The sequence below is a fragment of the Balaenoptera musculus genome, chromosome 20 (assembly GCF_009873245.2).
Source record: "Balaenoptera musculus isolate JJ_BM4_2016_0621 chromosome 20, mBalMus1.pri.v3, whole genome shotgun sequence".
Lineage (NCBI taxonomy): Eukaryota > Metazoa > Chordata > Mammalia > Artiodactyla > Balaenopteridae > Balaenoptera > Balaenoptera musculus.
Window position 1 is genome coordinate 58,183,234 of NC_045804.1, and position 26,167 is coordinate 58,209,400.

Consider the following 26,167-nt stretch of genomic DNA (forward strand, 5'->3'; position numbering starts at 1 on the left):
CTCCCTCCCTCCCACCCTCCCTATCCCACCCCTCTAGGTGGTCACAAAGCACCGAGCTGATCTCCCTGTGCTATGCGGCTGCTTCCCACTAGCTATCTATTTTACGTTTGGTAGTGTATATATGTCCACGCCACTCTCTCACTTTGTCACAGCTTACCCTTCCCCCTCCCCATATCCTCAAGTCCATTCTCTAGTAGGTCTGTGTCTTTATTCCCGTCTTACCACTAGGTTCTTCATGACTTTTTTTTTTTTTTCCTTAGATTCCATATATATGTGTTAGCATACTGTATTTGTTTTCCTCTTTCTGGACTTACTTCACTCTGTATGACAGACTCTAACTCCATCCACTTCACTACAAATAACTCAATTTCGTTTCTTTTTATGGCTGAGTAATATTCCATTGTATATATGTGCCACCTCTTCAATTTACTTTTAAACTCAAATACCTGCATTAAGTAATAACGTACATGAAATCAGGTCTCACTGTTACAGCATTTGGGGGAGGGGTTGTTTTTCTATTGTTTTGTTTTTGTAGAGATAAAATTCACCATTTTAAAGTGTACAATTCACACTCAATTTAGCACCCTCACTGTGTTGGGTAACCGTGGCCGTGGTGGGCGTTCTCATATCTCCAAGGAGACCCTGCATGTCGTCAGTCACCGCCCACTCCTCCTTTCACCCAGCCCCCGGCAGGCAACCAGCAGCCTGCCTTCTGTCTCTGTGGATTCACCTATTCTGGACATTTCACGTACATGAAATCACACAGTATGTGGCCTTTGTGTCTGGCTCCTTTCACTTAGCATATTTTAAAGGTTCATTTGCACTGCACTATCTATCAGTACTTCACTCTTTTTTATGGAGGAGTAATTTTCCATCGTATGGATAGACCACATTTTATTTACCCACTTGTCAGCTGGAGGGCACCTGGGTTGTTTCCATTTCCTGGCCGTTATGCATAACGGCTGCTGTGAACTTTGCGTACAAGTTTTTGTGTGGACGCGCGTGTTCAGTTCTCCCGGGCAGATACCAAGGAGCAGGGCTGCTGGGTCACGTGGCAGCTCTCTGTTTAACTTTCTGAGGAACCGCCAAAGGCACCATGGCATTTTGTAGATAAAAAACTATTAAGATGAGTAACGTTCAACTGCTACCACTTAAAATTATTTTAAGATACACTGCTGCAGTCAAAGCTACTGGAGTGGGTTTGCGTGTCGGGGGCAGAGAGGTGGCGCCGCCGAGGCGGGGCTTCTGCAGTCCCGATGGAGCCGCGGGGCGGGGGCGGCAGGCAGACTGCGGGGCGGGGGCGGCAGGAAGCACGCGGAGCCCACACCGGAGGCCGGCGGGAATGGCAGGGACACAGAGGCACCTTTAACAGGATGTCAAGGTGCGGAGGGTGAGCCGGTTTCAGGAGAAGGAAAGAGGCAGAACAAGTAGTTTTATTTCAGGCGAACGTAGCTGGAGGTGCTGTCAGGACAGGCATGGAGGATGGAGACGGCCAAGGGGCAGATGGTGCCGAGGGCTGGGAGGGGCGCTGGAGGAGCCCAGGAGAGCAGGGATGAGGGCACAAGTCAGAGGAGGCGAGTGGCCATCAGTGAAGTCCAAGAAGGGCCAGGAGCGGGGCAGAGACACAGGAGAACCATCCAGCGCAGGGGAGGCAAGAGCCGAGGGTCTCAGGGAGCGACGCTAACTGACAGGGGCGCGGGGAGTCCAGAGGATGTGGCACGAAGCCAGCCTCAGGCTGGGAGAGCCGCACGCGTCCTGTTACGCCGACCAACAGCTCAGACACCCTTGTGTGGGAGCGCACGGCCCGCCCAGGCCTGCCGCATGGAGGCCCAGGCCCCCGTGGCACGACACTGAGCCCATCGCCACCACCTCCCCCTCCCGGAGCGCCCCCCGCCTGCCGCGGCCGGCTTCCGGCCCTCCCCCGCCTCTCCCTCCTTCCTCCCCCGACCTCTGGACTGCGGGCCCTCGGGGGACAGAGGCCCCGACTGTCTGCACACTGGGCTGCCTCACAGGGCCTGGCGCGGAGCCGGGCACACATCTGCCGCGGGAAGGAACGACTCGATCCCACCTGCTCACACGCCGCCCCCGATCTCGGCGGCTCTCCCCACCCTCACCTGACGCCCAAGTCCAGGACCCACAGACGTCTTGCAGAGCAGGACACACGGCCTACGATACTGCTGCGGTTTAAAAGCAACAGCCGGTCGGAGTGGAAAGATGGCTGGCCCCAGCGTCACGGGTGGTCACCTCCTCCGGGGAGCGCAGTGGCGCCTTCGAGGCCCCACAGATGCCGACCTGAAAGAGCCGCGTGGACGGAGGTGGAGCCCTCCGCCCCTCCTACGGGGTCCGCAGCGCGCCTCCGCCGGACCCTCCTCGGCCCCGCGGTCCCCCGCCACACGCTCCAGGAGAGGCCGAGGTCGGGCAAGGCGGGCGCCGAGTCCGTTTCACGCTAAGTGAACACGCAGAAACAAACCGCGGTTTCCACAACGTGTGATTTTTTTCAAATTCTTAAAAGATTAGAAGTACGCTGCTAAATGTCAAAACACAAAAGCCAGAAAGAAATTAAAGTTGTTATTTTCCTTCTGGTTTTATCTCCATTAGCCAAATGCTTTTGTTCAAACAATGTTTACATTGCCTTTGTGCTACTTTGTTTAGAAAAATAATAATAAAGGAGTGCGCTTCCAGCACGGACGAGGGCGCGTACGCAGGTCTGTCCAGAAAACACTGCATTTTATGGGAGAGCTGTCTACTTGCCCCAGAATACTCACTGGCCACCAGCCTCCTCCTCCCTCAGCCAGCCCGGGGTCACCAGGGGGAGGGCAGGGCGGTCCTTCGGCACATCCGTGCTTCCCAGGGAAGATGGACCAAGACCCGGGGAGGCCAGGCCCGTTCACTCCGTGACCGCAGGCTCCACTGCTGCTGGCCAAACTCACCAAGGTGACAGCTGCCTTTCATAACAGCCCACTGTGTGCCACATCCCGCAAAGGAGGCATTTTACAGGCGAGAAGAGAGGGTGGGTGAGCTCTGCGCTCCCTCTGCTGAGCCCCGGCGCCTGCCGGGAAAGCTCAGGGAGCCCGGTCCTCAGCCCCGGAGCTCAACGTTCCTTCCATGAGGCTGCCCTTGTCCTCTCCAAGACCGCCACACACTTCTAAGCTGCTCCTTGGAAGACTCAAGGTCTCTCCACCAACCAGCTTTCAAGGCGGACCCATCAGTGGCAGATAATTCTCACCCTGGAGCTCCACCTTGCTAGTGACCCCTCCAGACAGGATCCTTCCCCTGGGCCCCCGGACGCCCGCTTCCCCTCTCTGCAGTCATTAGTTCTGTGCGCCAAACATTTCTAGTCCGCGGCTTCCAGGGCCTGGGACAGAACTGCGTTCCCCACCCCCCACTCTGGGTCAGCCACGGCCCCGGCCAGTAAAATGTGGCAGAAGTGACGTGTGTCGCTTTGTGTCCAGCACTTTAGAGGCCAGTGTGCCGTTCTCCACGTTCCTTGCCCAGCATGGGGGCGGTGCAGGCCCGTGTCTCTACCCAAGAGAAAGGACACGGTGCCCACGGAGCCCACAGCAACATCGCTCGTAACAGCCAGAAAGTGGAAAGGGCTTCCCTTCAACAGAGGAACGGGTAAATAGAATAATAAAACGTGGTGTATCCATACAGCGGAACAGCATTCAGCCTGAACGCGTTAGGAGGTGCAGGCACCTGCTTGCACACAGTGAACTGTGACAACACGCCGAGGGAAGCACACACGCAAGGCCACACGCTGCTCCATTTCTACGAGTCGTCCAGGACAGGCAAGTCCAGAGACAGAAAGCAGACCGACAGTGGCCAGAGGCTGGGGGACGAGGGGGAAGGGGGTGACTGCTTCATGGGTACGGGGCTTCTTTTGGGGCTGATGAAATATTCCAAAGTAAGAGTACACGGATGGTTGCACAACGTTAAATGTACTAAAAGCTTTTGATATATTTCAAATGAGTGAACCTTATTGTGTGGTACATAAATCACGTATCTCTAAGGCTGTGAATAACAACCAAAAAAAAAAAAAAAAAACGGCCTTCCATCAGCCTGCTCCACAAATGATGATGGTGACCACACACCCTGGACACGCAGCCTCCGCTGCCAGAGGGCCACTGTTACCGAAGGAGGGGCTGGCCGTTGTCACAGCCCACGCCCACACAGATGCAAACACGTCCACACCACTGTATGCTCATGCAGAAAACCTGTCTGCGGCCAGTTAACTTAAAGTCCTGGAAGGAAGCCAAGGTCACGGTTCTGTCCCAATAGGACCATACTCCATCCCAAGGCCACAGTCTGAATCTTTAAGAGGAGATGGGGGGAGGGGTACTTAAAAGAATCTGGCTAGATTAGAATAATTCCTAGCCTGAAAAAATATGTACATGGACTTCCCTGGTGGTCCAGTGGTAAAGAACCCGCGCACCACAACTACAGAGCCCACGTGCCCTGGAGCCTGTGTACCACAACTAGAGAAGAGAAAAACCTGCACGCCACAGCTAGAGAGAAGCCCAAGCGCCCCAACAAAGAGCCCGTGCACCGCAATGAAAGACCCTGCATGCCGCAACTAAGACCCAACGCAGCCAAAAACAAACAAATAAATAATAAAATTTAAAAAAATATTTACAGCTCATTACACAAGGAACCAACCTTCCAAAAATATAAAGAACTCACAGAAATTGAGAAGCAAGCAACCAATAACTCAAGAGAAAAATGGGAAAAGAACTGTCCACCAAAAAATGTAAGTGGTCCCTAAGCATATGAAATGATCAGCTCACATTTCAGAAAAATGCAAATTAAAGCTACATCGAGGGCTTCCCTGGCGGCGCAGTGGTTAAGAATCCACCTGCCAGGGCTTCCCTGGTGGCGCAGTGGTTGAGAATCTGCCTGCCAATGCAGAGGACACGGGTTCGAGCCCTGGTCTGGGAAGATCCCACATGCCGCGGAGCAACTAGGCCCGCGAGCCACAATTACTGAGCCTGCGCGTCTGGAGCCTGTGCTCCGCAACAAGAGAGGCCGCGATAGTGAGAGGCCTGCGCACCGCGATGAAGAGTGGCCCCCACTTGCCCCAACTAGAGAAAACCCTTGCACAGAAATGAAGACCCAGCACAGCCATAAATAAATAAAATAAAATAAAATATTAAAAAAAGAATCCACCTGCCAATGCAGGGGACACAGGTTCCAGCCCTGGTCCGGGAAGATTCCACATGCCGCGGAGCAACTAAGCTCATGTGCCACAACTACTGAGCCTGTGCTCTAGAGCCTGCAAGCCACAACTACTGAGCCCATGGGCCACAACTACTGAAGCCGGCGTGCCTAGAGCCCGTGCTCCACAACAAGAGAAACCACCGCAATGAGAAGCCCGCGCACCGCGACGAAGAGTAGCCCCCGCTCACTGCAACTAGAGAAAGCCCGCGCACAGCAACAAAGACCCAACCAATGCAGCCAAAAATAAATCAATAAAAATAAATCAATCCAAAAAAAACACAAAACTACATTGAGATACTCTTTACACCCGTCAGGTTGGCAAAAATCCAAATGTTTGACTCTACCTTCTGCTGGTGAGGCCGAGGGGAAACGGGCTGGTGGGAGGGCAGGGCGCGATAACCCCCGCGGCCGGCTTTCGCAAAATCTGTCAAAATGACAACTGTGTATTACCCTCGGACCCAGCACTGTCCCTGGGGAATGCTACCTGCAAATCCACCTGCTTACATGGGGAAGGACACGTAGGTAAGATTGATCCTCTCAGGAATGTTATGAAACAGCGCGTGGGGAACGGCCGGAAGCTGCCGTATAGGGGATGGGATTTAAAACAGTACAGGAGGAGAGCATCAGGGCACTGTGCTCACAGAGAGGACATGGCTCTCCACGTGGCGACATGGAAAGTCTCTAGGCTACGCTGCAAGTAAACAAGCAAGGGGCAGAATGTGTACAGGGTGCTACAAAGGGAGAAATAAGAATATAAATTTGCTTTTGCTTTATTTGCAATAAAAAACACTGGAAGGCTATTCAGTTACTAAAAGGGGTTGCTATTAGGGAGAAGGGGGTGGGGCAGGGGAGGTCAGAGGTAAAGGGTAGGATTGCTCAGAATGTACCTTAACACCTTCTCCGTTCAGAACTATGTGGATGTATCGTCCATTCAAAAGCATATATTTAAGAAAAATAAGTCCCATCCTCATTGGGCCAACAGGTCCCTTGGCCAGCGCTGGGACAGCACCAGCGCAGGCATCAGCCCGGGCTGCGCCCTCCCCCGTGAGCTGTCAGCCCTCCACCGCCAGCCGGGGCAGCTGGAGGCCACACAGGCTCGCGTCTCCCCCGTCCCACCCTCAGCGTCCACAAGCCCACCCACCCGCTCCCCCCTGTCCGGCTGGTTGGAGTGGTCCCTCTCCCCACTCTCCCCAGCGTGGCCCAGTCTGGCCTCGCCCACCACCAGGTGCGGCACCTGTGTCCTCCGCACCTGCCACCTGCCGGGCGCCGCCAGATGCAGCCCCTGGCTGCAAAGTGCTCGCGTGGACACAGATGGATGGTGCCCTGGGCAGGAGCCTCCGGGCCAGGCAGGGGCGGCGTGCGGGCAGAGCCCGCTCCCAGCAGGACAGCTCTGACCACAGCCCCCAAGCACGGAGAGGGACACTCGGGGCCGGCCCTGGAGGCCAGCGACAGAACTGCACCCTCCCACAGGGCCCTCCCTCGGCCTCAGTGAAACTGAGAGAGACACAGGGCTGCGGGGAGAAGGAGAGGCCCTCACAGGGTGACAGCACTGGTCTGGGAACTTCCTCTGAAGTGACCTGATGCCCAGAAGACGCCACATCAGTGGGTGCCGTGCCCCTTCCACATCACCTCCTGCAAGGAGAGGCACCTTAGGGTGACCAATTCCAGATTACGTTCTATGAGCCTCACGGGGCAGTTTCTTTTCTTTTAAATCTCAATTGAGAGCTTGATTCAGAAGCAGTGTGCTAAAGAAGCGTTTTTTCTTTTGAAGAAGACAGTATTTGTTTCCCTCTTCCTAGTTTGAAACCAATTTTCTTTTTCTTCCCTTGCAGCGGCCTTTAAATTTCTACTGCAAGGATTTCTTCACCATCCACCGGCTGGCAGAGCAATGCAGCACTCAAATCGACGCACGCCTCCGTGTGACAAGCGCGCCAGGCCGCCCCCCGCCCGGCGCTGCGCTGGCCCTCACGCGGCAGGCCCGCCGCCCTCCCGGGACGGGCGGCCTCGGGGGCAGGCTGACATCTCCTTCCCGCGGTGACTCTGTGACCAGCCAGGCGGGCAGGGAAGTGGGGACCTCTCCCCAGCGCGGCAGAGCTGCTCACGGGGCCTCTGGCTGGGCACCAGCTGCGTCCACGCCACGGGCCCCAGAGGGAACTCACTTGGCACTGACTCGTCCCGGGCCACCCTGAAGTGACCCGTGGACACACAGCCTGCACTGGAGCAGAGGGAGCCGGTGAGCCTCGGGTGAACACGCTCCTGAGGAACTGGCCTGTTTTCTCGCCTGGAGACTCCGGAAAGGAGATGCATGAGGAGGTTCATTCAGAAACGCCGGAACGACAGCGGCCCGGAAGTTGCTCTCAAAGACACAGCACCCGGCATTCGGGCCCTGGAGGTCACACAGTCCCACTCTCTGATCTACATCATAAAGGGGAACCTGGGCCCAGAGAGCAGCAGGTGACTGCCCAGGGGAGGCCGAAACGCCGGTGTTGGGCTCCTTTGTCCAGCCCTGAAGTCCTCCTCCCCACCAGGCCGCCCCGCCTACATGCCCCATCCCTCCCTCCCCGTCAGGGTGCCCTCCTCCCCGCAACATCCGACTGCTGAATAAGCCCCTCGTTCCCTACAGCCTCTCCCTCCCGCCCTCCAGACCCCACCACCCACGGCAAGGGAGGAGGGGACAAACCACAGGGGGCAGCTGGCCTCTTCCCAGCGTGGCCATTTGAGGGTAAGCCACCACCACTCATCACCACCCCGTGATGGTCACACAGGCCACAGAGACCCCTGGGCACTAAACAAAGAGCGGCTCAGAGAAAATAAACCAGAATATTAATAGCGATCACAGTGACAAGGCTAGTTCTAGTTTGATCCTTCCTACTTATACGAACTTTCCAAATTTTCCTCCATGACCATTAAAACAGGCGTCCTAAACATTCCCCCTGAGACTTGGTACAGAAGAGACACCCCGCTTGGAAATCCTATATTGCATCATCTATTTCGGTCGAGCTCGCTTTAGTCTTTGGAAACTATTGACAATCAGATGGTAAAGAGGAAAAAAAGTTACCAAGATTTTTGTTCAAAGTTAAAAGAACTAAATGAAAAAAACCTGGGTTTTTTTGGAGGGCGGGGGAAGAAATAATAAAAGGTTTGGTTTGGTTTGTTTAAAGAAACATTTGTTTCTCTTCCTTCAAATGTTAAAACCTACTTAACATCTTGCAGTCAGGTTAGATAGTGATTTCTTGTGCTACTTACTTTATTCTTTCCTTCTGCCAATAAATTATACTTTTTAAATCAAGAAAGAATGCATTTTCTCTCATAGTTTCTTTTTTCTCTTTGAAGCAGGGAGAGGGCTCCTCTAACACACAGGTGGGGTCAGATGAGTTGCGAAGACCATGTTTCAAGTGCTCTCCTTATCCACTGGGTCTTTTCTAGAACTACATTCTATAGCAAATGGTGTTAAGCGTGACTGGGTCCCATGCAAGGGCTTGTGTCCTGAACGGCCCGTAGACGCTGTCACAAAGCCGTGCTCCCACCAGGCAGGCCCAAGGCCCTCAGAGCAAGATCTCCAGTCGCTCATCCCCAGCCTGTCCAGGAGTTGAGGCTTCTGCAGTGCTGGCCAAGGAGAGCTTTCCCACTGGTTCCACTGGCAAGACAACGACATAATCCACTTGACTCGGCTTCTCTGAGCTCAGACCACCACCTCTGGGTTGGCTCTCCTCCCCGACTCCATCCTTTTTGTCTATTTATCCTGCCTTGTTGCTAAAAAGATGTGAAACGGACAACAGCGGTGGCCCCCAAGCCCAGCCACATGCTTGAATCTCTGGGGAGCTTTGGAAACACACTTATGCTCAGGGCCCATCCAGCACAGTTAAAACAGAAGGCGGTGGGGATCCAGCATTTGAGAATTACTGGCCGAGAGAAAGCCAGGGAACATAGTGAAAAGCGAGTAAATGAAGAAACCCAGGCAATAGGGAAGTAGAAGGGGAGGGAAAAAAAGCTGGGCCAGAAGGCAAGGTTAGAACCCAAAGTGCAGACCACACCAGAGCTGGGACAAATGACTGGCTCTGAGCTGAGCTTCCTGGTGGCCAGAGCAAAAATGATTCACACTGCCCGCAAGATAGAAAGAAACCAGATTCACAGGAGAAGCTTCTCCTTGTCCTGGGACCTGAGATGAACACCTACCTCCCTCACGTCCTCCAAAAGCAGACACACAGCATGACGCACATGAAGGCGTGCTCCCAACACCAGGACCAGAACCACCTGTGAAGTGGCCAAGGGTCCCTCTGCACCCAACACAGCAGCCCTTGACCCACACTCTGCAGCTGGGCTGCCCACTGACTCCTCGCCGGAAATAACCTCCTACCAGGAATCAGCGCCCACATATACACCATGCTACCGAACCTCTGCATCGTCCAGCCGACCGCCAGGTATGTAACCAGCCATGCTGAGCTCAGCACGTGGTCACGAAGACGCAAGGGCACCGACTCTGACCATCTCACTGAGGAACACGAGGAAAGGCGCCGAGCCCCGTGCCAGTGGCTCCCGTGAGAACACCCAGTCTGTCCCCGTCACTCGGGGGCAAGTCCCGCGCCTGCCCAGCACTCCCCTCACCGCCGTGCTCAGAGAGGCCACCGTCCAGCCCCAGACCCGCGCCTGTGGCCACTCAGGTCGGGAGGGGCAGGGCCAGTCCTCAGACGGCAGCCCGCTGAGCGGGCCTCGAGGCCACCGGAAGCGGAAGACGGCCACGCGGGCCTGGGCGCCCCGAGCACGACGCTGCGTGCAGTGCGCTTCCCCGATCCGTGTGTCGCGCTCAGCAGTGAGCGCCTTTAAACGTGCGTGTTACAATCAGCGGAGTCAAGAGTTAAGTCACCCTCCTGCCCCCTCATAGATGACATTTTCTTTCTGATCCACACACCACATCACCACATTTCAAATTAAGTACTGACAAGTTAAAGCAGCAACTATGCACCCCTGCCAAAGGTGGAAACAAACCAAGCGTCCATCGACAGATGGACGGACAAACAAATCGTGGTCTCCCCACGCGATGGAATGTCATCCAGCCATAAAAAGGCATGAAGCTACTGACACCGGACCACGGGGTGACCCTGGAAGACACGACGCTGAGTGAAAGGAAGCCAGACGCAGAGGGCCACGTGCTGCGTGGCTCCAAATAGGTGAACCGCCCAGCACAGGCAAGTCCACGGGTGCCGGGTGGGGGCGGGGAGGGAGAGGGAGTGACTGCTGCTGGGCACAGGTTTCCTTGGGGTGACGGAAAACTCCGGAACTAGATGGTGGTGAGGACTGCACAACACGGAGAATGTGCCTAATGCCACTGAGTTTTTACACTTTAAAATGGTTACCGTAGTACATTTTATGTTATATGTATTTTGCAAAAAAAAAAAAAAAAAAAAACTAAAATAGCAAAATTCTCATTGTTTTGCCTCAACAGAAGTGCTAATAAAATTCAACCCACATCAAGATTTTGTATAAAGATGATCGTTATTCTACAACTGAAAAAAGCAGCTTCAAACTCACAGAGTAGCAACATCAGAACTAGGATGGCTGGTGGTCAGTCCTCACTTAAAAGCAAGTGGCCAAAGAGTCCACGTCTGTGAGCGATCCACACTGAGGCACTTATCAATGAAGTCAAGTCTGGGATTGGCTTTGAAATAATCTGGGGGCGGCGGAGAGGGGGAAGAGCCTAGATCAAAACAGTCAAAGCTGAGTGATGGGGGTTCACTGAACTATTCTATTTTTGTAAGTTGGAAATCCTCCGTAACAATTAAGTCTTGCTTTGTTTGCAAGCAAGTTTCCAAAGATCTCTGACCCGCTGGATCATATTCTGTGTAGACAAAAGCACTAGATGCCCCTAAGCTGTCAAACCCCAGGGGCTCAACCCGGCGCCCCCCACCTGGGCCCCACAGCACGGGGTCACCTGGGGGCAGGCCCGGCCACAAGAGGCCACACAAAGGGCTCCCCGAAAACCACCAGAGCCCCAGGTCAGACCACCGGGCAGCAGCACACGGAGGCGTCTGTTCTGATCCTTCACGCTGCCACCCAACATGCCCTCTGGGCCTCCGAAATGCCTGCCCCAATTCCGCTGTCAGCTGGGGTCCAGGCGCCGCCTGCAAACACGGGGAGCTTTCACTGAAATGCCTTTGCCAGAGCCCCAGCACCTCGCAGCACTGCGGAGGGAGCTCGCCTCCAGGCCAGGGCCCGAGCAGGAAGCTGCCAGACCTCCCTCCCGAGACGCGGGAGGGGCTGATACTTGTCTCTCCTTCTCCCTCTTCTAGAACTCGGTCTGCAGGGGAGGCAAGGCAGGTGTCTCCCTCCGCCTCATCCCCCATCGTCTTCCCAGTGTCTAGGAAAGCACGAGGCACACAGCAGATGTCCAACTAAATGCTGCTGGGTCGTCCTGACTCGATGGATACGGCTCTGAAGGTGCACTGCAAAGACTTGCTTTTCACAAACAGCAATGCAAGAGATAGGATGGAAGGCACCAGGATGTACCAGCGTTGGGCGCCAGAAAAGCAGGGGACAGGAGACGAGGAGTTACGGTACAAACAATACCACCTAAAATAGCACCAGAGTTGCTCTGGAATGTAGAGCCTGGGGGGGCCGGGCATGGAGAGGAGGGAGGGGGCTGTGCCGGGCAGAGGAGGGTGCGGGACAGGGTCTGGAGGTGGGGGAGGGGAGTCTCGCAGGGACAAGGAAGAGGACACGGCAGAGGGAGGTAGGAAGCTCCACCACCCTGAGTACGGGCCTGCCATGACGGGACTCTGTGTGAGGCCTTGGGTCCCCAGAGCAGGGCCCAGGCAACGAAGGGAGACGAGTGGGCACCACGGGAGGGGCGGGGGCTGCAAAGAGCTGGCGCACGCAACCCCATCCAGAGATGGCGCCGACCCTGGCACTGACCCAGTGTTGCCAGGCAACAGTGCAGGCCCCCGGCTGCCAAGTGTTCTGATTTGTCAATGAAGCCGCAAGTCTGGACTGCTATGCAAGATCTCCTGATTTTCACGTTAGCATCTGGGGTAGACAGAATAATGGCCTCCCAAAGATGCCCAATCCTGATCCCAGGTACATGGCAAAGGGGAGTTACAGGAGCAGATGCGATTAAGGTTTCTAATCAGCTGACCTTAAAACAGGGGGAGGATCCTGTATGATCCGGGGGCTCAGTGTAACCACAAGGGACCTTAAAGTACAAGTGGGAGGCAGAAGAGCCCGTGTCAGAGTGACGCGCTGTGAGAGGGACAGGACTGGCTGCTGCTGGCTTTGAAGAGAGAAGGGACCACGGGGCACAGACGGTGGACGGCCTCGGGAGCTGGAAAAAGGCAGGGGAACAGGGCTCCCCTAGAGCCTCCAGAAGCAGCTAGCCCTGCCTACACCGTGACTTGAGCCCCCTAAGAGCCGTGTGGACCTCTGACGCATACAACCGTGTTGCTTTAAGCCACTGCGTGTGTGGTAGTTTGTTACGGCAGCCATAGGAAACCAACACAGCAACCAAGTTTAATTTTTAACAAGAGGCACAGTACGACCCAGACAGAAAGCATTGGTGGGCTGGATCGGGCCCAGGGACCACTTTTGCCGAGCGCACACTGGGAGGGCTGAGGGCCGGGCCATCCCTGGGTACCCAGCACCAAGCCTGACACACAGCAGCCTCTCACACGCACCCCAAGGTACGGCCGGGGTCCCTCACCTTGACAATCTGGTCACAAAGGTCTCCAGGGGCCTCTGGAAAACAGAGCTGCTTGGCTGTCAGGAGGCCTTTCCCCAGGGGACCTGCTCACCACGGCATGAGGGCGCTGCCTCGGCCGCCCCCCCCACCCCGCCCCCCACCCTGGGACCTGAGGAACCAGCCTCCAGTACAGGTGGGGTGGCTGAGGACCCTCTCCAACCCCACCTGATGCGGCAAAAGAAAGGAGTGTGGACGTGCCGGGTCCCCAGCCCGCCCCGGCACCACAGCCATGACATCACCTTCGCTTGTCTCAAACCACAGAAGACCTCTGCTCACAGGAGCCTTTTCAGCTCCCCAGGCGCGGACAGAGCAGAGCTGCTCTGAGCACCCAGGGCCCGGCCGGCCGCTCACTGCCAAGACTGTGTGAGAAGCACGGCAGGCTCCCAGCCCACTCCCGCCGCCTGGGGCCCTCTGTGCCCCAGAACTCCCGCTCTTCTTTCAAGACTCTACTTATGTACCATTTCCTCTCTGACACCCAGGTGCATTCTCAGCGTCTGACACCACTTTCTAACCGTCTCTCTCTCGGGGCTGACACTACTTGTCCCATGTCAGGAGCCACTCTCTGCAGACCATCAGCTACATGAAGGCAGGAACTTACTTTTTTTTTTTAATTGAAGTCTAGCTGATTTACAATATCGTGTTAGTTTCAGGTGGACAGCACAGTGATTCAGTTGTATGTGTGTGTGTGTGTGTATGTACTTTTTCAGATTATTTTCCCTTATGGGTTATTACAAAATATTGAGTATAGTTCCCTGTGCTGCAAAGTAGGTCCTTGTTGGTTATTTATTTTATATATGGTCGTGTGCATATGTTAATCCCAAACTCCTAATTTATCCCTCCCAGGAACTTACATCTTGTATGTATTCCCAGCCTATAGTGCATAATATATATGTGTTCAATAAACATTGAATAAAGACTGAATGAACTGGACTCTAAACTATTCTTTTCTGGAAACACCATAAATGATGATATTGTGGTATGTGTTAAATACACCAGGTAAAACCTCACTTCTGATCTTTAATCAATAAAGTGAATCTACCTAAATTAGGAGCCCTAAGTTACAACTGTCTTTACTGTAGTTACTTTAAAGAAATGTAGTCTTATATTTTACAAGTAGTGTCTGTTGCAGTCATTACAATCAGGGGTGCAGGAAGGAACCTGGCTCCCAGGCTGGACCGGGCAGCTAAGGACCTGCTCCACAGACGTGGCTAAGAGCCAGCCTGAGGGAGGTCACCAGACTGGTGGGCCACAGTCTCTTCTCCTGCCCTCACCTTGCTGACACTCTGCTAACCCAGCCCCGCCTTCCCAAGGTGGCTCAAAGGCAAACCTCGGCAGGCAGCCCGCTGGTCACCCGCCCATCCTCCTCTGGCACATTCCACCTAACCTGCCCCCTCCCCTCCCCTCCCCTCCCCTCCCCAGCAGCTCGACGGTAGCTCAGGGCCCCAGCGCCCCACACCTCATGACTGCGAAGGCCTCCTGCTCTCTCTGGCTCCAGCCTCCTCCCACCTCCTAATCCCTGACACTCCCAGCAGCTCCCTGAGCACACAGTTCAGCCTCTCAGCCCACACAAAGCATCAGAATCAGCTGAAGCACTTCTAAAAAACGACTGGCTCCCACTCCACGGTCTGGGGTGGGGCCCCATCACAGGCATTTTGAGAAAGCTTTCCAGGCCATGCGATCTGCAGGTGCAGCCAAGGATACGATACGAACTGCAGGCTTGAAGGGCGTCGCGTCCACCTTCCCAGCTGGCAGGGAGGCCCCAAGGTCCTTGCCTCCCCCACTCGCTCTGACACACACCCTGGGGCTGGCTCCGGGGCTGGGGCCCATCCAGCCCCAGGAAGCCAGCCTGGCCAGGCCCTCACCCACGGGAGCTATGCCACGCGGCAGGCCCCGCCAGAGGCCCCCTCGCTCGGGTCCCTACTGCCGCCGCACCCCCCAGGCCCAGGGCCGCGGCCTCGTCACAGCCAGTGGCCGCGTGGCCGCCCGGCCGCCTCGGTGCTCGCTGCTCTCAGCAGGCACTCGCCCAGCAGAGCTGCTTCTGAAGCCTGCGCCGCCCCCCCCGCCCCCCCCCCAGGCACCCACCCACGCCCGCGCCCTCTGCCTTCTTCTCCCGGACGCGGCTCCCTGTCCTGCCAGGTCCAGCTTCAATCCTACCTTCTCCCTGACTCTTCCAGACTTTTCTCCATTCCTGATTTCCTGACCAAGAATCAAAATCACAACTCAACAAACCACCAGCTTCTGTCTCACTAACATTAACTGTCTTCTCAGTTAGACTGAGTTCCTGGTGGCGAGAGCCATGGCACCTCACGAACACCCAGCCCTCTGATCCTAGAGACTACTGCCGCATACCCCCAAGGCTGACGCTGATCTCAAATGTCAGCCCTATTGTCAAGGAACTGCCCTTGATTTGATGCCCATACTTCTACATCGACCGACTGCCTCTCATAAAGTGGCCCCAAAATTATTTCTCTGACCATCCATTTCCCAAATTTTTGGATCCAAAGTACACTCGTTATACCCCATGACAGCTCTGGGTATCAAACGGGCACTCAGGGAGGACGTACTTTCAAATAAAAATGTGATTTCTCAGCCCGTCAGTATTCCTTTATTGCCATGACTTTGGGGGAGGGGGACACAGAGAAGGGGACAGACTCTGGATAGCAACTTTTCGCTCTCATGATTTAGTCACCTCAAGAGTCTTAAAGAGCTTACACAACAACAAATTCGAGTCCAAAGCTCGCGGGCCTCCCAAGAGCGCAGGGCAGGTACTGACACAGAGCTGTCTGTCACCCCTTGACTTGGGAGCTGCAGGCCATGTTCAAACCTTGGGAAAGTGATCACACCCCAGCCTCCTCACCCATGGTACGACCAGAAAAATGACCCATTTGCTGTAAGTCATGCATTAACTGCCTGCTGAGGAAGGAGATACTTCATATTTTTACTTATACATAACGTTTTAAAACTATCGAGTTCTTCAGCATGAATTTGATCACACTTTAACAACAGCATTACCAGACCATTTTTTAGTCCTAAATTCCCATGTGTCATGTTTACAGAACAAATGTGCAGAGCTTCACGATTACAAAGTAAAAAGAAAGAGCCCCTTCTCTCAAAGAGCAGTTTGGGCAATGATTTTAACACAGCTTTGCAAACACAGAAACCCTTACCAGCCACAAAGACTTCCTCCCGCAAGCCCAGCTGGGGCTCCCCCAGGGCCGTGCTCTACACACCCAGGCAGCTTCGGGTCTTAGAACTGACCTCTGCAGCCCTGGGCAGGGAGGGGAGGTGTTGCCATAGAAACAGCTTCCTGCGCTCCAAACTCAGGCAGGCATGGGACTGAATTCAGGTCCTGCCGGACACTGGGTGGGGGCATGTGAACAAGCCCGACCCCTCCGAGCCCCAGCTCTGCTCCCCCGCGAAATGCCTGCGGGGTTGCCGTGAGCGTACACTGAGGTAGTGGGAGCACCTGACACGGCTGCGGGCCGAGGCCACGGAAATAGTGTGGTTTTCCATCTGACACTGGTGGCGGCAAACACAAGCTGGGGCGCTGACGGGCTGTGTGGCCTGAGGCAAGCTGCTGAACCTCTCTGAGACTTAGTTTTTTGTTTTTTGGTTTTTTTTTAAATTTTTATTTATTTATTTATTTTTTATTTATTTATGGCTGTGTTGGGTCTTCGTTTCTGTGCGAGGGCTTTCTCCAGTTGCGGCGAGCGGGGGCCACTCTCCATCGCGGTGCGCGGGCCTCTCACTGTCGCGGCCTCTCTTGTTGCGGAGCACAGGCTCCAGACGCGCAGGCTCAGTAGTTGTGGCTCACGGGCCCAGTCGCTCCGCGGCATGTGGAATCTTCCCAGACCAGGGCCCGAACCCGTGTCCCCTGCATTGGCAGGCAGATTCCCAACCACTGCGCCACCAGGGAAGCCCTGAGACTTAGTTTTTGCACAGGCAAAAAGAGCAGTGGTGACAGGCCTTGGAGGGTCACAGTGAAACTTAAATTAACTACTGGGCATAAAAGGAGTCGCACAGGGCCTGGCACAAAGGAGACACTCAAAGACCATCAGGGCTCACACACACCCACGTGTTTGGTTTTGATGGACTAGCTGATAATTACCTACTGGAGGAAAATAATTTTTTTTCCAAACTCTAAACACCAAAGAATATGAAATCACTCAGAATTGTTGGAGGGAGGAGTGACTTCCATTAACACCAGTGGCCGCCCCAGTGGCCCTGTGGGAGTCTGCTCCATGCCCAACGCCACACCCCCTGCCCTTTCCCAACTGCATTTCTAAAGGGCCTTGACAGTGAACATCTCGCTTGATGTGTGGGAATGAAGAACCGGCTTTTCAAACAGGATCCTGGATTTACTGCCTCTTTGAAAGGCACTGACATCTTAAGTTCCCTTCATGAAGGAAAACATCCCAACTAACCCAGAGGGTCACCACGCCTGTGACCACAGCCCAATTACAATCACATAAGAACAAGTGAAAACATCGCTTTGAGAAACCAAATTCCCTTTGCAAGGGTCATGCCATCATCTGAGCGATATACAGAAGCACCTGGGGGCAGAACAAGGGAAAACATCGCTTTGAGAGAACCAAATTCCCTTCCCAAGGGTGATGCCGTCATCTGAGCGATATACAGAAGCACCTGGCGGGCAGAACAAATGAAAACATTGCTTTGAGAAACCAAATTCCCTTCCCAAGGGTCATGCCATCATCTGAGCGATATACAGAAGCACCTGGCGGGCAGAACAAGTGAAAACATCGCTTTGAGAAACCAAATTCCCTTCCCAAGGGTCGTGCCATCATCTGAGCGATATACAGAAGCACCTGGGGGGCAGAAGGGAGCCGCTGTCGGTGAGCCTCCGGCACAGCCGGCCCTCGCAGGCTCCCCACACGCCTTCTCACTCTGTCCTCTGGGCCTCGGTTCCCAAATCTGGCCCCGGAACCAGCAGCATCAGTAACACCCGGTAACTGGCTGAAAATGCCCATTTTCGGGCCTCACTCCAGACCCACTGAATCAGAAACTCTGGGGGAGGGGCCAGCGCTCTGAGCAGTGCCGATGCGCACCAGCGTCTGAGAAAGACCATTAGTCTATCTGCAAAGCGGTTATTATTGGCCCTCTTTAGAGACAAGGAAACCAAAGCTCAGTGATTAAAGTGCCCGAAGCCACCCAGCCAGGAGGCCCGTTTGTGCCCACATCTGATTCCAAAGCTACTTGTCACATGGCCTTTGTAGCCAAACTATCTGTACCATTTGGTGTCCTCAGCTACAGAGCCACCGAGATGTGACGATGACACTTCCTTAAGAGGGGAGGGTGGGAGTGAGAGGCGGGACGAAGCTTGCGCTCAGAAGTGATGAATTATAGATGCTTTTAAATCCACATCACGCATCAGCCCCAGATGGTGAGCCACCCCGCAGGGCGAGCCTGCTTCTCCCTGCTCCACTTGTTAGCTGGGTGCCGTGGAGAGGACACCGGGGTCCCTCCACTGACCTCTGTGCCCCAATTCCTACCACTGCTTTGACCAGAGAGAGCAAGAAGCTACCCTCTCTGTCTCTAGAGGGCTGGCGCATTCCGCCCAGACCGGGACCAACAGGAAGGCACAAAGCAGCTCCAGCACCTGGGTGGGCCGGGGCTGAGTCACCAGAAGGAATCCCATGCACTCGCAGCGGGTATTATAACGGTGCCACAGATCTGCTTCAAAGGAGCCAGGCCAATTTTTAAAACCAAACCCTAAATTTTGCCTCCATCAAGCAGTCCATGAAACTCTTGATATGCGAACCTCAGTACCTTCACAGATCCTAAAGTTAGGAAAAAGACAGACATCGCCTCATTCACAACTCCCAACCTTCTAAATGAACTTGATGACTTTCAGATCACAAGTTTATCCGACAATTTAAATGACTACTCATCATCACTGCTTTCTGCAGTGGCTGGTGGAGTAGCAGGGACCCAGGTTTGGTAATCACACAGACCTGAGTGTGACTCCTGGCTGGGTCAGTTCCTCAAAGGTTACTTAACCTCTCTGGGCCTCAGTTTTTCCATTCATGGATGGGTTACAATCCCTGTGTTACACATGGATGTAAAGACAAAATGAAATTATGTTCAACAGCAACAACAAAGTCTGCTCAAACAGCTTTGTATTTCAGGACATCAAAAACCTGGAAGATAGGTGTGGTCAAACAGCCCGTGGACAGAGGCTACTCAACACACCCTCTCAGCTTCACGGACACTTCACTGTGTTTCTTTTTCTAAGTTTCTATTTTTAGACACCTTGAACAAGCTAACTAAGACCAAAGAAAATTCCATTGACAAACTTATCAGAAGGCTTGTCAATTTTCAAAAACTCAACAGACGGGGATAAACAGTCATTTCACAATGCATCTGACAAAAGCAAAACCTGCTCTCTCCCACCTCAGCAATCTTAATCAGGTCACCCCACGGTACTCCGTCCTCTTCCAACTCACAGCTGGGCTTAGAGAGAGTCTCTTCACCCCAGTACTCAGTTTCTCAGATGAGGTAACAGGTATCATAATATTTGGGGATCCAACAGACCTGTGTGAATCCCAGCCCCATCACCTATTGGCTGTGTGACCTTGAGCACAGGACTTACGCTCCTGGGCCTCGGTTTCCTCACCTGTAGAAGGGAGATAATACCCACGTGACTGACATAGGACTGCTGGACCAACAGCAGCAGTTTAGGCAAGAGCAAGACAGAACAATGGAGCCTGCAGCAGGGATGGGTAAGCGTGTTCCCTGCCCGCCCCCAGGACTCCTTACACACCTCACATCTTCAGCGAGTGCCTGCCATGCACCAGAGACTGAGCTGGTGCTGGGGAAGGAAAGGCAGGGTGATCACCGGCCTCAAAGACGTCACAGTGTCACAAGAGCCCCAGATACACAGACAGCATGCTAAGTGCTCCAAAAGAATGCCTGGGGTGGTGAGGCTCAGGGAGTAGAGCTGGAGGGGCCCAGACGCTGGCGGAGCTGGCTGGTGAAGGCTGGACAGAAGATCTGTTTAAACAGAATGCTTGAGTGGAAAGCCCAGCAGACAAATGGGGGAGTAGGACTAGATAATTCCTCATATCCTCCCCGACTTCACTCCCCCAAATCCAAGCCCTTTGATTTCTCCAAGGCTCGGGGTCAACAGGTCCTCATGCCATAAAATGTCAACAACCACATTCATCCACGCCCCGCCAATCCAACAGGAAGGTTCTGGGGAACAGTGAGAACAGCTCTCAGAAAGCCTTGAAAACTTTAACACTCTTCACAAGAGTATGACAATGGGGACTTCCCTGGGGGCGCAGTGGTTGAGAATCCACCTGCCAATGCAGGGGACACGGCTTCGCGCCCTGGTCTGGGAAGATCCCACATGCCGCGGAGCAACTAAGCCCATGAGCCACAACTACTGAGCCTGCGCTCTAGAGCTCACGAGCCACAACTACTGAGCCCGCATGCCACAACTACTGAAGCCGGCATGCCTAGAGCCCGTGCTCTGCAACAAGAGAAGCCACCGCCATGAGAAGCCCGCGCACCGCAACGAAGAGTAGCCCCCACTCGCCACAACTACAGAAAGCCCACGCGCAGCAACGAACACCCAATGCAGCCAAAAATAAATTTTAAAAAAAACTCAAGAAGCAAATAAGCTTTAAAAATGTAAAATAAGGGGGCTTCCATGGTGGCGCAGTGGTTGAGAATCTGCCTGCCAATGCAGGGCATATGAGTTCGAGCCCTGGTCTGGGAAGATCCCACATGCCGCGGAGCAACTAGGCCCGTGAGCCACAATTACTGAGCCTGCGCGTCTGGAGCCTGTGCTCCGCAACAAGAGAGGCCACGACAGTGAAAGGCCCGCGCACCGCGATGAGGAGTGGCCCCCGCTTGCCACAACTAGAGAAAGCCCTCGCATAGAAACGAAGACCCAACACAGCCAAAAAAATAAAATAAATAAATAAATAAGTCAGGAGCTCTTAAAAAAAAATGTAAAATAAAAATACAGATATTAAAAAAAAATACAGATAAATATGAGAAGATCCTGGCAACCTCTCCGACACAATCACCTGTCCCAAACACAATCGCTGGAACAAGTACCATTCAGAAACCTGCAGGCCCTTTGGGTGTTCATTTAAATAAGATGAAAACTTAATTATCAGCGCAAATTCAGTCACTGCTGTGTGGGATTGGGTATATGATTGGTCAGCACCTACCATCCATATCTAGAGCTACAAGAGACACACGTTTTCTGCCAAATCTTCATTATCCTACATAACTGGGGGAGGGCATGGACAACTAAAAACTAAAATTCACCTTTTCAATCATTGTAACCTCCTGTTCCAATCCCTTCTTTCACAGGGCATTTCCTGGAGGTGGAAAGGAAGAACTCACACTTCTCCTCTTTTCCTGTCCATTTTCTTACGTGAACGTGGAAAAGAAGAAGGGGATAACCCTGAACATCTCTCTAAAGAAAATTCTGAAACATCCCGGAGAGAGCCCTGGAACCCAAGCATCGAGCTCTGGCACTGACACTGTATCGGTGCGCGACCTTGGGCCAATCTCTCTGGGCCTCAGTTTCCCCCATCTGAACCCTCACGATGGTTAAGCCCCATCCTCCTTCCAGCACAGACTCAGATGCGTCCGCAGGTCAGCAAAACAGTGAAGGGCCCCAGACGGAGCCCGTGGGCGGAGGAATGGGTTTCCACAGGCCCCTGCCGGGGTTTCTGGGGGAGCGAGCTGCACCTCCCCCGCCAAGCCACCGGACCAACGCCGGTCGCAAACAAAAACCTGTTGGCACGGACTCCTCTAGGAAGGGCCGGCCTCTCCCAAGGCGCTGGGCTCCTGGGGAGCCGCCCCACGGGGAGAGAGAGGAAGGGTCTCCTGGAAGACGCGGCCCCGCGCACCCAGTCACCCACCCGACCAGGCCGGCAGAATCGCCGGGCGGGGTCTCTGCCATCCCACGCGGAACAAAAGGCAGCTGGAGCCTGGCTCTGCCGCCCCCGTCCCCGCTGGGCTGTGGGGCGGGGGCGGGGAGGGAGAACCTGGTCCCTGGGGAAGGGAGGGGACCCGCGGCAGCCCAGAGAGGGACGGCCGGCATCCTGGACGGGGGATCCCTCCCCCGACTCCCGGAGGGAAGGGCCGCCTGGCCCGGGGAGGGGAGCAAAGTGCCCCGGGGAGGAGGCGCGGGGTTGTTCTAGGCTTAAAGGTAGACGGTGAGGCCTGGAGGGGCTCCCGGATCTCGGATGGGAGGAGGGGGAGCCCCAGGCTCCGAGGATATGAAAGGAAGAGCTCCCCGAGGGGAAATGGGGGGGGGGTCCCTGCAGCGGAACGAGGGATCCAGACGGGGAGGGGGCCGTGCTCCACCTGGTGGGGCGGGTAAGAAGGGGTCCCGCCTGAGGTGGAGACCCGGCTGGGACTGCGGGGGTGCATGCTCTGGGGGACGGCTGGTGGGGCAGCGCTCTGGGGGCGTCCGCCCGGGAAGGGGCAGGGTCCGCACCCTGGGCCCGCTCCGGCCCCCAAGCCCCGTGGCCCCAGCTCACCTGCGCTCCTCCGGGCCGACCCGGATGCGCGGCTGCGGCCGCCACTAGCGTTGAGGAGGCGGGAGCGACGGGAGCCAGCGGAGCCGCCGCCGCTTCTAGCTCCGTTTGACACCCACACACCAGCCAACATGGCGGCCGGGAGGGGGCGCGCCGACTGCGTGCGCGCGCCCGCCGGCCCCGCCCCTCCGCCAGCCCAGGCCCCGCCCCACGCCTTTAGGCCCCGCCCCGCGCGCCCGAGGCCCCTCCGCTCCGCCCAGCCCAGGCCCCGCCGAGGCCCCGCCCCATATTCCCGAGGCCCCGCCCCTCCGTCCAGCCCAGGCCACGCAAGGTCCCGCCCCGCGCCCGCTGGCATCCCACCCCGGCCCAGCCCGCTCAGACCCCTCGTTCCCCGACCCCAGGGCCTCCACCCGGGTACCCACGACCCCACGGAGACTACCCAGCCCTCCCACCGCGCCCCACAGCCTACGCCCCAATACTCTATAAATAACCCCCAAACCCCACACACGCGTCCCAACGACCCCAAACCACCACACAAACCCTGGCAAATTCATACCTGAACCCACGCACACGGCAAACTTCACTCAGACCCCACAAATCTCCCCACGCCTCAGGCACGTCCCACAGCTCCACACACCCTCTCCACCCCCCACACATGCACAGAGCACCCAGCCTGAGCTAAAACGCGCTTCTCCTTGCAGTGTGCACTTGTAAACATCACCAGGTCCAGGAGGTGGAGCTGGACGAGCGGGGGCTGCTGGGGCGCTGGGTGCTGGGGTAAGTGTGTTCCCTTTGTGAAAATTCACTGATGTACACTTTAGATGTGTCACTTCAACGTACGTGTTCTACTTCAATGAAACACACTCAAAAATTATTCTGAGGATGGTACACAGGCTTTGCTAGACTGCTAAAGGGGTTGTGGCACTAAAAAGGTGGGGCTCTGGGGTCACCATCCTCCCGTGAGGGGCTTATAGACCCCCTGATCAGGCTCACCCCTTCACAGGGCCTTGGGCTCTCACACAGGATCCACCTGTTCCCTTTGGTTCAACCAGTGCCCACGAGACACCTACTATGTCCCGAGCACCATGCTGGAGGAGGGGCAGACACTGGAGAGGTGCCCAGGACCTCACAGCTGCCCAACCTGCTCCAGTCAGGGTGGGGTCAGCAGAGACTCCCTCACAGCAGGGTCTGGGGACAGATCAGGGCTTGCTAGGTTGGCAGACAGCACCATCCCTGTGGCCTGTGTTCCAAGGAGGCCCTGTTTCAGGGAGGCTGTTTCCAGAAGTCCCACTCTGCCCTCACTTACAAAGACACCTAAGGCAAGTCACTGCACTTCTCTAAGCCTCGTGTTCCTGCTCCCTGTGAGGGAGCCAGATGCAGGAAGGCATCCTCTGTTCTCCAAGCTGGGATCTAGACTTCCCTTCTCTGGCAACAAGATAAGAGGGAGAGAAGATGGGGGGAAGGAGAGAGGAAAGGGGAGGGGAGAGGAGAGACAGAGAGAGACACTAACACATGTGCAAACCCATGGCCATTATTCCTTTGAAAAGTCCAATGCTGGTCGTTCTAAAGGCTAGAAACCCCTTCCTGCAGTCTGCTGCCCCATCCCAGTGCTCGGTGCCCCTTCTCCACCAGGACAGTGAATTAAGCCCTACGTGTCTGCCTTGAGGCAGGAACCTGAGCTCCCCATTTTGAACTTGGTCCACCCCCATCCCGGAGAAGCCCCTCTACCAATCCAACCCTCCTTGTGAGCCCCAGCTCTCTGCTAGAACTTCCTGGGTCTGCAGGAGAGCAGAACTTTCCCTGAAATCACGGCCCCTGCCCTCAAAGAGTTTGCAGCTCCAGATGAACTTATGCCAACGTGTAGTGGGTGCCTGGTGCAGGCTTGAGTGCTTTCCATAGGTTGTGCAAACCAGAGCTGCCGCTAGAACTTCCTGGGATGATGGAAGTGTTGTCCAGCTGCACCGCCCACATGTGAGCACTTGAAATGTGGCCAGTGCACCCGAGGAGCTGCTTCTTTATGACCTTATTTAACTTTAATTGATGAATTTAAATAGCCACATGTGGCTAGATGCTGCCACATGGAACAGCACTGGCCCCAAACCTCACCATAACCCCTCAAGGTGAGTCTTCTTACTGTTCGCATTTTACAGGAAGAAACTGAGGTTTGGAGAGATGCTGGGCTGGGTCACCCGGACAGAGCCCAATCCCTTCCCCACCCAGCTTGCAAGTCTGTGCCGCCAAAGAGATAAGATGTGGGTTTAGGAACAAGAACTGGTTACAGATAAAGAGATGATGAGCCAACCACAGCCCAGGAAGTGAGTTGGAGAGCAATTCAGGGGATCGAGCCAGGCTGGGGAGTAGGGGAGGGCCTCCTGAGGCCGGAAGACCATCTCCCGCGTGCAAGGTCAGAGGGGACATTCCTGCATTCCTCGAAGACATTTCTCCTTCCTGCACCCCCTTTGAAGCCTATCACCCTCTTGCACTTCCCTCTCTCGATTCATCCCCCTGAGGAGCCCTTGAGGCCAGCAGCGCTATTCCCATTTTACAGATGAGGAAACAGAGGCAGGACACAACAGTGCTGGGATTCAAACCCAGGTTCTGCCGAATCCACAGCATGTAAGCTGTCTTGCAGAGGAGGATGCAGGATAAGCCATATGCTTTGTCCAAGGCCAGAGCTGTCCCAGGGCACAGGCACAGGAGGAAGCATGCTCATCTGCCCTTCCTAGGGTTTGGAGGTCGGTTTCAGATGCCTGATGAGGCACAGTGATGGGGGCTGGTCAGGGTGGTGTGTTTCAGAAGCGGAAAGAGATGGCTGTGCAGACGGGGATGTCTCTGGGGTTGGGGAAGGAGGGCTTCAAGGGGGAGGCACTACGGGCAGGGAGAGATGGCATGCTGTGAAGACAGCATGCACCTTCTCCTAGCGAAGATGCAGTGGGTCTCAGGGATCTTCCACCAAGGTTTGAACTCTAGATTCAAAACCATTTGTCCAGCAGGAAGAGCCTATGCTGGGAGCCCCTCAACAGCTAACTCCCTGTCTGCCAGTTCGTTGCTTGACCTTGACCTGTCACTGCTCCCTCCGGTCCTCAGGTTCCCCATCTGTAAAGAGTAATAATCCCTCCCACCTTGAGGGATTGCATTAAGGTTCATAATGAAAAAGCGGAGTAGGAAATGCTTTGGAAACTGTAGATGGGCGTTAGCAGTGGTTCTTATCAGGATACAGAGATAAAGCTATCCTGGTCCCTCCAGGCGCTGGAAGTCTAAAAGAGCAGAGGAGTCATGAACACAAACTGAAACTAAAACACTAAAGTCACATAGGAAATCATAAGAGAAAGGGCTGTGAGAGCTGAAAAGGAAATTTCCTTCTCTCTTGCAGAGAAGGAGTGATCAAGGCAGACTTTCTGAAGTAGAGGTACTGGAGTTAGGAGATAGTAATAATAATAACAATAACACCAAAGCAGCAAGCACTGTGCAAATGCTTTGCATGGATTATCTCATTTCCTGTTCATAACAACCCTGAGTTTTAGACCATCGTTATCCTTAATTTACAGTTGAGGCTCAGAGACATTCAGCGATTTGCCCATAATCACACCGCTAAAAAGTGGCAATGCTAGAAAAGTCAGGCCTGATTGGAAAGCCAAACTCTTGAGAGGAATTTGAGTAGACTGAAGGGAGAGATCCCCTCTCCCCTCCAGCTCCAGGT

The 26,167-nt window shown here is 54.8% G+C and overlaps 1 protein-coding gene across 4 annotated transcripts in view; it reads right to left on the bottom strand.

Moving 5' to 3' along the window:
• The window catches only part of EPN2 (epsin 2), a 68,864-nt gene extending 46,236 nt beyond the window's left edge, over positions 1-22,628 (bottom strand). For 3 of the 4 annotated variants that reach the window (XM_036836142.1, XM_036836141.1, XM_036836138.1), the window contains exon 1: positions 22,471-22,628. The gene's annotated coding sequence lies outside the window, so the exon portion shown is untranslated. The remainder of the gene's footprint in view (positions 1-22,470) is intronic. The other variant, XM_036836143.1, reaches the window with a different exon arrangement.
• Between the last annotated feature and the right edge of the window lie 3,539 nt (positions 22,629-26,167).